Source organism: Camelina sativa, chromosome 2 (assembly GCF_030686135.1).
Source record: "Camelina sativa cultivar CO46 ecotype springtype chromosome 2, ASM3068613v1".
NCBI classification, from domain to species: domain Eukaryota; kingdom Viridiplantae; phylum Streptophyta; class Magnoliopsida; order Brassicales; family Brassicaceae; genus Camelina; species Camelina sativa.
This window is the reverse complement of record NC_141881.1, coordinates 23,460,118-23,476,347: the sequence shown is the minus strand read 5'-3', so window position 1 is coordinate 23,476,347 and position 16,230 is coordinate 23,460,118. Positions and strand designations below refer to the sequence as shown.

The following is a 16,230-nucleotide window of genomic DNA, read 5'->3' as shown; positions in this document are numbered from 1 at the left end:
AAACCAAACCGGGCAATTTCATGATTTCACATAAATTGATCGGTTCTTCCACTTTTCTTTGGGACACGGGCGTTACAATTCTCCCCCTCTAACAAAAGATTCGTCCTCGAATCTGAGAACATTGTCCCTCCACCAAGGACCTCCGTGCAACCGTTACTACGGCCCGCACATTCCCCGACCGGACTGAATACCGTCAGTAAAGGTTTTCCGTGTAACTGTCGCAACAGCCCGCACATCCATATGACCCAACGGTCCACATAACCCTGGCCCCACTAGTCAAGACAACCCAAAACACGAGATCAATCCCGACCTCCGAGGTCTACATCCAGTCACTACGCTCATAACCACGTTCTAGACATTGTTTGCTCTCTCACTCATACATTCTTAGGTCGCAACTTTCGAACTGCACTGCCTGCACTCTCAGACCGTCGTCCTCGAGCCATACCGTCTCACTCTCGAATCGTCACCCTCGAGATCTCGGTACCAGGGGAACTACTCATCCCCTCCGGGGAACTAATCATCCCCTAGGAGAACTAATCATCTCCTCTGGCGCCCTCAGGGTCGCAACCCGTCAAGCCCGCGGTGCACCAGGGGAACTAATCATCCCCTCAGGAGAACTAATCATCTCCACAGGAGAACTAATCATCTCCTCTGGAGAACTAATCATCTCCATGTGAGCAAACAAGTCCTAACATCAATAAGCATCTCCCGACGGGAACTACCTCATGTGATTCACGTAAAACATCGCAATGCTCTACCAATCACCATATTCTCTCACCAGAATATCACCACCACCATGACCACTCTTCCGGCCAACTCAAAACATCTCAACCATTTGGGTGTTTGCACACGCCCTTTCCATAAATAGACAAGTTCTAACTATTCATAGAACTTTCTATTTATTTGCAATCGCACTTTCCGTAAATAGACAAGTTTTAACTATTCATAAAACTTCTCATTTTTAGAACCCGCAAATCTCGTAGCACCGTAACACCACCAATCAAAAATCTTTGAGAACCAATCATCTCATCTGTGACCACTCTTCAGGTCAACCTCCGAACATCCCCGCCACTCCAGGCATTCCACACCTCCTTTCCAAAAATAAGCAAGTCCTAACTAATCATAAAACCTTCTATTTATGGAAACTTTCCTTTAATGGATCTTTCTATTTCCATTTCGCCACGACACTTTCCATAATTAGCAAAGCTCTGACCCCATAACACTTTCATATTTAGTAGCTCCCTAAATTTTCCATTTATGGAACTCCCGAGCGATTTTTTTTTTTCCACAAGATCCATAAAGCACAAAAACCAAAGAACTCCATTTTATTAAAACCTCAAATGAAATAATCGTTTACAACCCCAAACGAAAAGACATAACTGAAATAAAAAGAAATATAAGCCAAACTAAACTCTGGGATTGGTGCCCCGCCCTTCCTTCGGCTGCACCCCTCCCACTGTCAACTGCTGCAACCTTGGAAATTGAGGCCTGATATGTCCCACCTCCTTGCAGTAGAAGCACACTCGAATGTTCCCTTGCGTGCCGCTCCTCTTGGGACAGCTTGCCAACCTGTGATCTGTGCTCCCGCACCCATAGCATCCCTGACCGCCTTGGTTTGTCACTGACGTGCCCTCCCGCTTCCTCTTAAGCCCTTGCCCTGACCTGTTACCCTTGCTCGGAATGTTCTGCTCACATGTCTCCTCTGTCTGAATAGTTGGAGCTACCGCCACTGACTGTACCCGGATATCCTCCTCAATCTCTGCTGCAGTCTCAACCAGCTCTGCACGCGTAGCATAACTCCGCCCTCTACAGTGAACCCTCAAGTCATCACGTAGAGCCCTCAAAAACCTCCTGATCTGAGCCTCCTCAGACTCCAAAGCCCGACCCCCATAACGAAGAAGTCGACTGAACTCCAAATCCAGCTCCCGCACTGACCGTGTCCCCTGAGACAACTGGAGGAACTGCACCTCCAACCGATCCAATGCCTCTCTAGGAAAATACTTGCGGTTGAACTCCAAGACGAAGTCAGCCCAAGTCATCTCCCGCTACACCCTCCTAGCAGCCACAGATCTCCACCACAACTCAGCATCACCACTCAAAAAGTAGACCCCTATGTCCACCCAAAACTCCTCAGGACATCTCAGAGTATGGAAGTTACGTTCCACTCTCGTCCTCCACGCATCCGCAGCAGTAGGATCTACACCTCCCGAAAAATGCTCAGTACGCAACCTACCCATCTCTGTCAACATGCTGAGATAACGAGCATGGACCCCCGCATCCGCAGCCACTGGCTGCCGCTCCTCCGCCACCACTGGTGGCACTACCTGAGCCTGAGCCGGTACCACTGGTGGTAACCGCGCCAACACCTCTGCTAGCATAGCCGCAAAGTCACTACCAGGGACTCCACCCGCTGGGACTCCCATACCCGGGACCCTAGCATCACCGGCCACTGGAGCATCAACACCGCCCCCTCCTGCCACACTCACAGAATCCCCCGGAACACTCTGCGACTCGCCCGCACCCTCAACTGTCACACTCTGGTCCTCGGTCTCACTAACCTCTGGGACTCTGCCCCTACCACGACCACGTCCGCGACCACGACCACGTCCGCGTCCACGACCACGACCAGCAACATCACCCTCTCTAACCATCTGCACTACCATGAACAAAAGACTAAGCAAACAATTCAAAACCGCACACAAACTCACAACTTACCGTGGAATCTCATTGAAGGCTCGAAGAGGATGATACTAGGACTCCATACCACAAACAAATTGACTAACTACTCATAATCAATTTCCATCTCGCAACAACATGTATCAAGCAACAGGAAAATATTCACCCAATTAAATTCCTAACCGCTCTAACCATCCACTTAACCATCCTAGAACCGTAAAGGCTCTGATACCAAATTAAAACAACCGGACCCATTTTTTTTAAAAGTAAGTACAATACATAATTAAGCATCTCATACTACTTAATTAAACCACCCAAACCACAATTCCTCATTAAACCGATAACAACCAATATGCACAGCGGAAACATACCAACATATAGAACCAACACATCATCAATGCAATAACATTCCTAAGCATTCTATCCATCAACCTAGCATAACTCTATCCAAGGTTCCAACATAAACAATATAACCAAGTCCAACAACACACAACCGAGACCCTAGATCATCCTCCTCCTCATCGCCATGATTCCACACTACACAATACATGCACCACAAACACAATGAGATGCGTGAGTATTACCAGAAATACCCAGTGAGACGATCCTCCCATCTACGAGCTATATACACAAGAAAATCAAGAGTACAACCACAAATAAAACATAACAAACCAGACATTGAACAAAACATCCAATAACACATTCATCACACCTACACAACTTCACACAAAACAAGTTATACAATCCAATCGCTTAGATAAGCTCATGGTCACGCACTCACCTTATCAAACTGATTATAACAACGAATATAACCAGTTGAGACTCTCCTAACGTCTGAAACAGCCCAGCAATTCCCTACAACAAGCCACACAACCAAAAACGACTTATAGCGAAACTGGACAGAAACATTAGAAAAGAACAGTCTTAAAGACGAAACTCTAAAATAAAAACCAACCGTTAACTATCAAATCCCTCCGGTGAAAAGCTAGTCCGAGACGTCACGAAGCTTCCCAAAAAATCTCGTGCCGATCAGAAACCAAACGAGACCACGATCTCAGTTACAATCCCCGATGGTTCCAACTCATGTCTGAGAAACCGTGTCTCACGAAACTGCACATAACTCATCGAGTTTAAATCCAAATCCACTTCTGTAAAAAGGAGACTGACGATGAAAGGCTTGAGAATAACATTAACAAATTTCGTTATCTTTGACAACGATTTGATATATCGAAACTGTTTCTTCCCAAACCCTAACGATTCTGCTCCTTCTCCTTTAATCTCCTTCACACCACAATAGGCTCTCTCCCCTCTCTATATCTCTTTCTTCCTCTCAACACAAGTATTGAATAACAGCCACGACCAAATAGAGAGAAGAGGCGTCCATTTCATTATAAATATATCACTTAGGGTTTCCCAAAACCTGCTCTAAATCGGGTGAACTTAAACCAAACCGGGCAATTTCATGATTTCACATAAATTGATCGGTTCTTCCACTTTTCTTTGGGACACGGGCATTACACGGCTTCGGAATTATCTCGCCAGAACTTTCACTCGATCGCTCTCTGGTCATGAGATAACACTATCAGAGAGTTATACATGTATCACTTTTCACCGGCCCAACCAGAAAACAATTCACCGGATTATGATAGATCTACGAAGAAATTTTCGATTTCGAACCTAAAACTAAAATGAAAACGAATTAATTTATAGATCTCCGATTTTTTTTTATCAAATTAAGGTAAAATCGCGGCGGAACAGCTTATGGAACAGCTCTGTTTACGTTGTCAATTTTCTACTTTTTTTTTTTATATATCTTTCTTGTTGGATCTAATATAGAATAGATAGAGTAGTAAGAATCTATTCGGTCGTATGTTTTATCACTACCGTATATGGACAAAGAGACTGAAATGGGGTTTTCTGCGTTTAATCGTAAACGATCTATTATGCCATTAAACGACCGTATGTTTAATGGGTGTATAGTCTGTTTACATTAAATGCGCTAAAACGCCTCTAACCGGGGTCTCGTTTAATGGGTTTATTACTCCGTCCTTCTCGAACATGATATACGACGAAACTTAAAAATCATTTTTTTCATTTTGATATGTTGAATAAGTAGTTTTTCACAAAAAAGGAAAATGTTGAATAAGGAGCGATAAATTCAAGGGAACAAATATATCCTCATCTTCTTCCTCTTTCAATCGACTGCAATCTTAATTTTGGTCCGCCTCCTAACTTTCTTTAAGTTTTTTCTCAGTGATTATTACCAGATTATGATAAATCTACGAAGAAATTTTCGATTTCGAACCTAAAACTAAAACGAAAACGAATTAATTTATAGATCTTCGATTTTTTTATCAAATTAAGGTAAAATCGCGGCGGAACAGCTTATGGAACAGCTCTGTTTACGTTATCAATTTTCTACTTTTTATTTTTTCTTATATCTATCTTTCTTGTTGGATCTAATATAGAATAGATAGAGTAGTAAGAATCTATTCGGTCGTATGTTTTATCACTACCGTATCTGGACAAAGAGACTGAAATGGGTTTTTCTGCGTTTAATCGTAAACGATCTATTATGCCTTTAAACGACCGTATGTTTAATGGGAGTATAGTCTGTTTACAGTAAAAGCGCTGAAACGCCTTTAACCGGGGTCCCGTTTAATGGGTTTATTACTCCGTCCTTCTAGAACATGATATACGACGAAACTTAAAAATCATTTTTTTCATTTTGATATGTTGAATAAGTAGTTTTTCACAAAAAAAGAAGAAAATGTTGGATACGGAGCGATAAATTCAAGGGAACAAATATATCCTCATCTTCTTCCTCTTTCAATCGACTGCAATCTTAATTTTGGTCCGCCTCCTAACTTTCTTTAAGTTTTTCTCAGTTTTTAATATGCTATTCTTGTGATTATTACCGGATTATGATAGATCTACGAAGAAATTTTCGATTTCAAACCTAAAACTAAAATGAAAACGAATTAATTTATAGATCTCCGATTTTTTTAATCAAATAAAGGTAAAATCGCGGCGAAACAGCTTATGGAACAGCTCTGTTTACGTGTCAATTTTCTACTTTTTTTTTTTTAATATCTATCTTTCTTGTTGGATCTAATATAGAACAGATAGAGTAGTAAGAATCTATTCGGTCGTATGTTTTGTCACTACCGTATCTGGACAAAGAGACTGAAATGGGTTTTTTCTGCGTTTAATCGTAAACGATCTATTATGCCATTAAACGACCGTATGTTTAATGGGTGTATAGTCTGTTTACATTAAACGCGCTAAAACGCCTCTAACCGGGGTCTCATTTAATGGGTTTATTACTCCGTCCTTCTCGAACATGATATACGACGAAACTTAAAAATCATTTTTTCATTTTGATATGTTGAATAAGTAGTTCTTCACAAAAAAAGGAAAATGTTGAATAAGCAGCGATAAATTCAAGGGAACAAATATATCCTCATCTTCTTCCTCTTTCAATCGACTGCAATCTTAATTTTGGTCCGCCTCCTAACTTTGTTTAAGTTTTTCTCAGTTTTTAATATGCTATTCTTGTGATTATTACCGGATTATGATAGATCTACAAAGAAATATTTGATTTCGAACCTAAAACTAAAACGAAAACGAATTAATTTATAGATCTCCGATTTTTTTATCAAGTTAAGGTAAAATCGCGGTGGAACAGCTTATGGAACAGCTCTGTTTACGTTGTCAATTTTCTACTTTTTTTTTAATATCTATCTTTCTTGTTGGATCTAATATAGAATAGATAGAGTAGTAAGAATCTATTCGGTCGTATGTTTTATCACTGCCGTATCTGGACAAAGAGACTGAAATGGGTTTTTCTGTGTTTAATCGTAAACGATCTATTATGCCTTTAAACGACCGTATGTTTAATGGGTGTATAGTCTTTTTACAGTAAAAGCGCTAAAACGCCTTTAACCGGGTTCCCGTTTAATGGGTTTATTACTCCGTCCTTCTAGAACATGATATACGACGAAACTTAAAAATCATTTTTTTCATTTTGATATGTTGAATAAGTAGTTTTTCACAAAAAAAAAAATGTTGAATAAGGAGCGATAAATTCAAGGGAACAAATATATCCTCATCTTCTTCCTCTTTCAATCGACTGCAATCTTAATTTTGGTCCGCCTCCTAACTTTCTTTAAGTTTTTTCTCAGTTTTTAATATGCTATTATACGATTGTATTATATGAATATTAATTATTTTTACATACTAAATTTGAGTCTTTTATAATTTTATATTACATTAGTGTGTAGACATGAATAATAAATCTTATATAATTGTGTATATATATAATATATGTCGATGGTATAATCATTTATAATATTATACATATACAATTGTAAACCTTAGTCAAAAACATAAAAATATTATACATATACAATTATAACTTTTCCTCACTAAAAGTTTACAAACCTTATTTGCTATTAAATTTTTATTCATAATATTGTCTTATTAACATACTTAGATCTCTATTTTATAAAATAAAAAATTAATTACAAACCTGTTAAATCTCTATGTTATAAAATAAAAACATAATTACAAAACATGATATATATTATTAAAAAATTTACTAGCATTTCTTTCACATAAGTAAAAAAGCATTACTATTAACTTAGTTAAATTAAACAATATACTTGATTATTATAATGTATATATGTTTATGTAAGGGAAATTAACATATATACTTTTCAAATAATTATAAAAATTTAAATTTACGTTTACATATATAGAGATACTTTTAAAATATATATATAAATTACAAGTTATGAGCCATGTATAAAAGTTTTTAATTCTACTGATTTCCTTATTAATTAATAACTAAAAACATCCCAACATTATGATTAATTAATATTATAACTAACTTAGTCAAAAGCATAAAGGTATGAAACTTTTCATTTACTAAATAAAACTAACTACATCAACATAATTATTAATTTAATTAAACATCATAACATAATATAAATATAATATAAACATCATAACATAATATAATGTATATATTTTTGAAAGAAAAAAAAAATATATACCGTACACTCTTTCAGCTTCAATAGAAGAAGTTTGGAATCTTTTTTTTTTTTTTTTTTTTTTCTTGTTGTTGTGATGAAGAAATATGTGAAGTATTAGATTTATAGGAAAAAAAAATTTGCATTCTCTTCGTCATTGTCCAACATGTGAAGGTTGTATTATTATTTCTTTTTACAATAATTTATACTATTGGACCACTTGAATCACTCCCATATCTAGATAAAAGTGGTTCATTCACTTTTCTTACTAGAAGACAAGAATTTCTTATCCATATGTGTTCCTTTCACTTTTTTTGGTTTTTGTTTTTGCAGTTGTTGAATGGGAACACATATGTGGACAGACCACTTGGACTGAAGAACCACTCATTTTCCCACTCCCCATTCAAAGCCTCAAACATACATTTTGAATCGCTAGATCCACTTGATCCGCACATGTTCCGCTAGATCTGCTTTTGTTCCGCCTGATCCGCTTGTTCCACTTGATCCGCTCTGCTTGATCCGCTTTCTCTATTCAGAGTCTGATTCTCTGCAAGAACAATACCGTGAATTCGTCGACTGATTTCTCTTCGAAAAACCCAGCAAAAGCTCAGGACACAGAATCTGACAAAAGAAAGAAGAAGATGTGAGATTCAAAAACCCAGATACAACACGAGAGAGATACCCAGATACAACACGAGAGAGATACACAAGTTTTTTTTTTAACACATTTATCTGACAAACGAAAGAAGAAGATGTGAGCGAAGAAGATGTGACAAACGACAGAGAAAGAAGAGACAACTCAAGCGAGAGAGAATAAAAAATTCGGGCGCTTGCAGCTCTTAATTCCCACCTGCACACGTCATTTCAACTTTATTTCTTGTGTATTTTTGTCATAACATCAATTACCAAATAAAACCATTTTTTACTCTTATCTTATCATTAAATTTGAATCTGTTTTAGGTAAAAACTCAAACCAATTCATAGTAGTGTTGAACCAAAAAAAATCAGTCAAGGTTCATGAATTAGTATTTTTTTAATTTTATGATTTTAAGTATTGTTAGTATTTTAAACATTTTTTTATCGAAGTTTTTTTTTTTAAACGCTGAATATTATTACCATCATCAATCCGATGAAAAACAGAATATATTTTCATCGAATTATAGTGTTGTGGGTGTTATAGTGTTGTTTAATCACTTAGAGCTTTAGCTTTATACACCTCAATGCAAGCTTCAAGACTGGCAGCTTGTTTTAACACATTACTATTTCCTTGAATAAAAACTTTTTGTACTGGGCAGCTCTTAGGAAGGTAAATAGTGCAAGTTCCCTGATCCTTGTTTATATCAAATCTCGGAGCTGGTTTGAAGTACCTTTTTCAACCAAAAAAACAAAAAATCAAAACGAAAATTTAATAACTAACTGATGAAGCTGCTAGGTATCAAGACTAACTCATCCGAAGGAAGCCTCGAGCAGTAGAAATATATTAAACCAACACTTGAGCTAAGAGTTACAATTGTGCCCGTCATGTTGACACGGAAGAAATCCTCCGATGAATTATCCAGAAGAGGAGGACAAGGATCAAGAGAATATGTAAAGACTCTTCACGCATTCTTTTCCCACCAGAAATATATTTCGTTAGCCGAGATTGTGTTAACAGATCTCCGCTGCCAGTGACAATGAGTGAGAAAGAAATTAGATTTTGTTAAGCATGGAGCTAATCCATTTGTAGTTTGGACGCAATCCGCACTCAACAAATCCATTTGCAGTTTTATGAAAGATGATCTTGCTCATAAAAAAGTTATTTCGAAGGCCTATTCTCATGAAACTAGGCATGGGCATTCGGTTAACCATTCGGTTTTCGGTTTGGATAATTCGGTTATAGGGTTTTCGGGTTTAGAAATATAGAAATCATTCGGGTAATTAAAAAATTCGGTTCGGTTACGGTTCGGGTAGTGTTGGTTAATATCGGTTTTGGGTTCGGTTTCGGTTACCCGAAATACTCATAATTATGTAATTTTTAGTCTAATTTGGTTTGATTATTTTAATTTTACTGAATTCAAATAATCTATCTAATTAATTTAATTATTTTTAACCAAATATACCCACAAATTCCGAATCAACCAAAAAAACTAAAAAAATTGCATAAATTATGTGAACATAACCGATCTCATATCTAAATATATATAGTTAATTTTATGTTTCGTGTAATTCAGATACCTGCTTGATTTTCGGTTCGGTTCGGATTCGGTTTCGATTTTTCGGTTTTAGAAAAATGATACCCATTCGTGTATTTTGCCCACCACCCCTACCTGAAACCACAAGACTTTGAATTATTTACTTAGAAAACAAATTCAAATTGATGGCAAATTGATCTGACAAAGCAAGAGATGGTCCTCCGGTTCCGACATGGTTCTCCGGCATCCGTTGCTGTCTTTTCTTCAATCTTGAGTCAACACGTGGCTCCACGTGCCCATCATGCATAAATTGTAATTTCCTTCTATTAGGATTTTAATTATTTTAGTTATGGGTTTAATTACTCAAGATTGTAATCATTGTTCCCTCTTGTATCTAGCCTTTTAGGCTTTCTTAATCAATGAATTGCCGAAAAAAAAAAAAGCAAGGGCGTGTGGCTCAAGGCCTCTCTCTCTCAGTCACTTCCCCTATCTTCCTCTGAAAATATCTTTTTCTCCATTCAAGGAAGCTCTCTGAATCTTTTCCTCCATTAAAAAAAAAAAATATCCCCATTTCTCTCTATGGAAGCGAGGTGTTCGCTGGCACTTTCTTTTTTATGATCTAAAAATAAACTAAGTCACTAGTCGAAAGATCCTCAATTTCAGCGAGGTGTTCGCTGGCACTTTCGTTTTTATGATTGTTGATTTGGTCAGATGGAGCCAATTCAATCACATGACATGGAAGGTTGTGTTCTAAGGAACTGAATTGTGCATATCTACATGGAATTAATGGAGAGCCTGAGCTACTTCCGCGAGTTGGAGATCAATACCAGGCAGAGATACCGGTGCTAATACCAGAAAATGATCGTTTGAAGCTCATTAGATGCTCTGAATTGGAGCCTCACATGCAGAATTCGGTTACATTTGGTTTGCGTATACCACTAATGTTGACAAGAAGTGAGAAATTTAGTGGCCATGAATTGGGTCTATTTGTTTCTACCCTTAAGGTGCGTGGTTTCGAAATCATTTCTTTCAATGTTGGTTTTTTAGGACCCTTAGAAAATTCAGAATTGATTAGATTGTGAGTTCTTGATGTTGAGCTTGTAATGCATTGTGATTAGAATATGTTACTGTCTTTTTTATTTGTAGGAGATGGCTCAAAGGCGCCTACGCTCAAGGTCATGTAAGAATTGGTGTCCATTGCCTAGTATACCTGAGGAGGGGCCCATTCACGAATGCTTTTTAAGAAAACAAGTCTCTCCTCTGCTAGTTTTTCATTTCTTTTGTGATCAGATTTTCTCCCACCTCGACATGCTCAAATCGAAGGCTACTCGGCTTAAAACAACCGGACCCATTTTTTTTTAAGTAAGTAGAATACATAATTAAGCATCTCATACTACTTAATTAAACCACCCAAACCACAATTCCTCATTAAACCGATAACAACCAATATGCACAGCGGAAACATACCAACATACAGAACCAACACATCATCAATGCAATAACATTCCTAAGCATTCTATCCATCAACCTAGCATAACTCTATCCAAGGTTCCAACATAAACAATATAACCAAGTCCAACAACACACAACCGAGACCCTAGATCATCCTCCTCCTCATCGCCATGATTCCACACTACACAATACCTGCACCACAAACACAATGAGATGCGTGAGTATTACCAGAAATACCCAGTGAGACGATCCTCCCATCTACGAGCTATACACACAAGAAAATCAAGAGTACAACCACAAATAAAACATAACAAACCAGACATTGAACAAAACATCCAATAACACATTCATCACACCTACACAACTTCACACAAAACAAGTTATACAATCCAATCGCTTAGATAAGCTCATGGTCACGCACTCACCTTATCAAACTGATTATAACAACGAATATAACCAGTTGAGACTCTCCTAACGTCTGAAACAGCCCAGCAATTCCCTACAACAAGCCACACAACCAAAAACGACTTATAGCGAAACTGGACAAAAACATTAGAAAAGAACAGTCTTAAAGACGAAACCCTAAAATAAAAACCAACCGTTAACTATCAAATCTCTCCGGTGAAAAGCTAGTCCGAGACGTCACGAAGCTTCCCACAAAATCTCGTGCCGATCAGAAACCAAACGAGACCACGATCTCAGTTACAATCCCCGATGGTTCCAACTCGTGTCTGAGAAAACGTGTCTCACGAAACTGCATATAACTCATCGAGTTTAAATCCAAATCCACTTCTGTAAAAAGGAGACTGACGATGAAAGGCTTGAGAATAACACTAACAAATTTCGTTACCTTTGACAACGATTTGATATATCGAAACTGTTTCTTCCCAAACCCTAACGATTCTGCTCCTTCTCCTTTAATCTCCTTCACACCACAATAGGCTCTCTCCCCTCTCTATATCTCTTTCTTCCTCTCAACACAAGTATTGAATAACAGCCACGACCAAATAGAGAGAAGAGGCGTCCATTTCATTATAAATATATCACTTAGGGTTTCCCAAAACCTGCTCTAAACCGGGTGAACTTAAACCAAACCGGGCAATTTCATGATTTCACATAAATTGATCGGTTCTTCCACTTTTCTTTGGGACACGGGCGTTACAATTCTCCCCCTCTAACAAAAGATTCGTCCTCGAATCTGAGAACATTGTCCCTCCACCAAGGACCTCCGTGCAACCGTTACTACGGCCCGCACATTCCCCGACCGGACTGAATACCGTCAGTAAAGGTTTTCCGTGTAACTGTCGCAACAGCCCGCACATCCATATGACCCAACGGTCCACATAACCCTGACCCCACTAGTCAAGACAACCCAAAACACGAGATCAATCCCGACCTCCGAGGTCTACATCCAGTCACTACGCTCATAACCACGTTCTAGACATTGTTTGCTCTCTCACTCATACATTCTTAGGTCGCAACTTTCGAACTGCACCGCCTGCACTCTCAGACCGTCGTCCTCGAGCCATACCGTCTCACTCTCGAATCGTCACCCTCGAGATCTCGGTACCAGGGGAACTACTCATCCCCTCCGGGGAACTAATCATCCCCTAGGAGAACTAATCATCTCCTCTGGCGCCCTCAGGGTCGCAACCCGTCAAGCCCGCGGTGCACCAGGGGAACTAATCATCCCCTCAGGAGAACTAATCATCTCCACAGGAGAACTAATCATCTCCTCTGGAGAACTAATCATCTCCATGTGAGCAAACAAGTCCTAACATCAATAAGCATCTCCCGACGGGAACTACCTCATGTGATTCACGTAAAACATCGCAATGCTCTACCAATCACCATATTCTCTCACCAGAATATCACCACCACCATGACCACTCTTCCGGCCAACTCAAAACATCTCAACCATTTGGGTGTTTGCACACGCCCTTTCCATAAATAGACAAGTTCTAACTATTCATAGAACTTTCTATTTATTTGCAATCGCACTTTCCGTAAATAGACAAGTTTTAACTATTCATAAAACTTCTCATTTTTAGAACCCGCAAATCTCGTAGCACCGTAACACCACCAATCAAAAATCTTTGAGAACCAATCATCTCATCTGTGACCACTCTTCAGGTCAACCTCCGAACATCCCCGCCACTCCAGGCATTCCACACCTCCTTTCCAAAAATAAGCAAGTCCTAACTAATCATAAAACCTTCTATTTATGGAAACTTTCCTTTAATGGATCTTTCTATTTCCATTTCGCCACGACACTTTCCATAATTAGCAAAGCTCTGACCCCATAACACTTTCATATTTAGTAGCTCCCTAAATTTTCCATTTATGGAACTCCCGAGCGATTTTTTTTTTCCACAAGATCCATAAAGCACAAAAACCAAAGAACTCCATTTTATTAAAACCTCAAATGAAATAATCGTTTACAACCCCAAACGAAAAGACATAACTGAAATAAAAAGAAATATAAGCCAAACTAAACTCTGGGATTGGTGCCCCGCCCTTCCTTCGGCTGCACCCCTCCCACTGTCAACTGCTGCAACCTTGGAAATTGAGGCCTGATATGTCCCACCTCCTTGCAGTAGAAGCACACTCGAATGTTCCCTTGCGTGCCGCTCCTCTTGGGACAGCTTGCCAACCTGTGATCTGTGCTCCCGCACCCATAGCATCCCTGACCGCCTTGGTTTGTCACTGACGTGCCCTCCCGCTTCCTCTTAAGCCCTTGCCCTGACCTGTTACCCTTGCTCGGAATGTTCTGCTCACATGTCTCCTCTGTCTGAATAGTTGGAGCTACCGCCACTGACTGTACCCGGATATCCTCCTCAATCTCTGCTGCAGTCTCAACCAGCTCTGCACGCGTAGCATAACTCCGCCCTCTACAGTGAACCCTCAAGTCATCACGTAGAGCCCTCAAAAACCTCCTGATCTGAGCCTCCTCAGACTCCAAAGCCCGACCCCCATAACAAAGAAGTCGACTGAACTCCAAATCCAGCTCCCGCACTGACCGTGTCCCCTGAGACAACTGGAGGAACTGCACCTCCAACCGATCCAATGCCTCTCTAGGAAAATACTTGCGGTTGAACTCCAAGACGAAGTCAGCCCAAGTCATCTCCCGCTACACCCTCCTAGCAGCCACAGATCTCCACCACAACTCAGCATCACCACTCAAAAAGTAGACCCCTATGTCCACCCAAAACTCCTCAGGACATCTCAAAGTATGGAAGTTACGTTCCACTCTCGTCCTCCACGCATCCGCAGCAGTAGGATCTACACCTCCCGAAAACTGCTCAGTACGCAACCTACCCATCTCTGTCAACATGCTGAGATAACGAGCATGGACCCCCGCATCCGCAGCCACTGGCTGCCGCTCCTCCGCCACCACTGGTGGCACTACCTGAGCCTGAGCCGGTACCACTGGTGGTAACCGCGCCAACACCTCTGCTAGCATAGCCGCAAAGTCACTACCAGGGACTCCACCCGCTGGGACTCCCATACCCGGGACCCTAGCATCACCGGCCACTGGAGCATCAACACCGCCCCCTCCTGCCACACTCACAGAATCCCCCGGAACACTCTGCGACTCGCCCGCACCCTCAACTGTCACACTCTGGTCCTCGGTCTCACTAACCTCTGGGACTCTGCCCCTACCACGACCACGTCCGCGACCAAGACCACGTCCGCGTCCACGACCACGACCAGCAACAGCACCCTCTCTAACCATCTGCACTACCATGAACAAAAGACTAAGCAAACAATTCAAAACCGCACACAAACTCACAACTTACCGTGGAATCTCATTGAAGGCTTGAAGAGGATGATACTAGGACTCCATACCACAAACAAATTGACTAACTACTCATAATCAATTTCCATCTCGCAACAACATGTATCAAGCAACAGGAAAATATTCACCCAATTAAATTCCTAACCGCTCTAACCATCCACTTAACCATCCTAGAACCATAAAGGCTCTGATACCAAATTAAAACAACCGGACCCATTTTTTTTTAAAGTAAGTACAATACATAATTAAGCATCTCATACTACTTAATTAAACCACCCAAACCACAATTCCTCATTAAACCGATAACAACCAATATGCACAGCGGAAACATACCAACATATAGAACCAACACATCATCAATGCAATAACATTCCTAAGCATTCTATCCATCAACCTAGCATAACTCTATCCAAGGTTCCAACATAAACAATATAACCAAGTCCAACAACACACAACCGAGACCCTAGATCATCCTCCTCCTCATCGCCATGATTCCACACTACACAATACCTGCACCACAAACACAATGAGATGCGTGAGTATTACCAGAAATACCCAGTGAGACGATCCTCCCATCTACGAGCTATACACACAAGAAAATCAAGAGTACAACCACAAATAAAACATAACAAACCAGACATTGAACAAAACATCCAATAACACATTCATCACACCTACACAACTTCACACAAAACAAGTTATACAATCCAATCGCTTAGATAAGCTCATGGTCACGCACTCACCTTATCAAACTGATTATAACAACGAATATAACCAGTTGAGACTCTCCTAACGTCTGAAACAGCCCAGCAATTCCCTACAACAAGCCACACAACCAAAAACGACTTATAGCGAAACTGGACAGAAACATTAGAAAAGAACAGTCTTAAAGACGAAACCCTAAAATAAAAACCAACCGTTAACTATCAAATCCCTCCGGTGAAAAGCTAGTCCGAGACGTCACGAAGCTTCCCAAAAAATCTCGTGCCGATCCGAAACCAAACGAGACCACGATCTCAGTTACAATCCCCGATGGTTCCAACTCATGTCTGAGAAAACGTGTCTCACGAAACTGCACATAACTCATCGAGTTTAAATC

General features: G+C 39.9%; 5 long non-coding RNA genes across 5 annotated transcripts; 2 read left to right on the top strand and 3 right to left on the bottom strand.

Moving 5' to 3' along the window:
* The first annotated feature begins 7,701 nt into the window (after positions 1-7,701).
* On the top strand, positions 7,702-8,760 carry LOC147949107 (uncharacterized). Its single transcript, XR_015582109.1, has 2 exons — positions 7,702-7,883; positions 8,043-8,760. It is a non-coding gene; the product is annotated as an uncharacterized LOC147949107 (long non-coding RNA).
* LOC104729476 (uncharacterized) lies at positions 7,870-10,400 on the bottom strand. The gene is made up of 5 exons (XR_758278.3): positions 10,113-10,400; positions 9,924-10,015; positions 9,156-9,370; positions 8,926-9,076; positions 7,870-8,330 (listed from the first exon to the last, which is right to left on the bottom strand). It is a non-coding gene; the product is annotated as an uncharacterized LOC104729476 (long non-coding RNA).
* On the top strand, positions 10,299-11,222 carry LOC147949106 (uncharacterized). Its single transcript, XR_015582106.1, has 2 exons — positions 10,299-10,884; positions 11,027-11,222. It is a non-coding gene; the product is annotated as an uncharacterized LOC147949106 (long non-coding RNA).
* LOC147949105 (uncharacterized) lies at positions 11,217-12,321 on the bottom strand. Its single transcript, XR_015582105.1, has 4 exons — positions 12,183-12,321; positions 11,932-12,086; positions 11,758-11,831; positions 11,217-11,524 (listed from the first exon to the last, which is right to left on the bottom strand). It is a non-coding gene; the product is annotated as an uncharacterized LOC147949105 (long non-coding RNA).
* Positions 12,322-15,486: 3,165 nt separating this feature from the next.
* LOC147949104 (uncharacterized) lies at positions 15,487-16,183 on the bottom strand. The gene is made up of 3 exons (XR_015582108.1): positions 16,049-16,183; positions 15,875-15,948; positions 15,487-15,641 (listed from the first exon to the last, which is right to left on the bottom strand). It is a non-coding gene; the product is annotated as an uncharacterized LOC147949104 (long non-coding RNA).
* Positions 16,184-16,230: the final 47 nt, after the last annotated feature.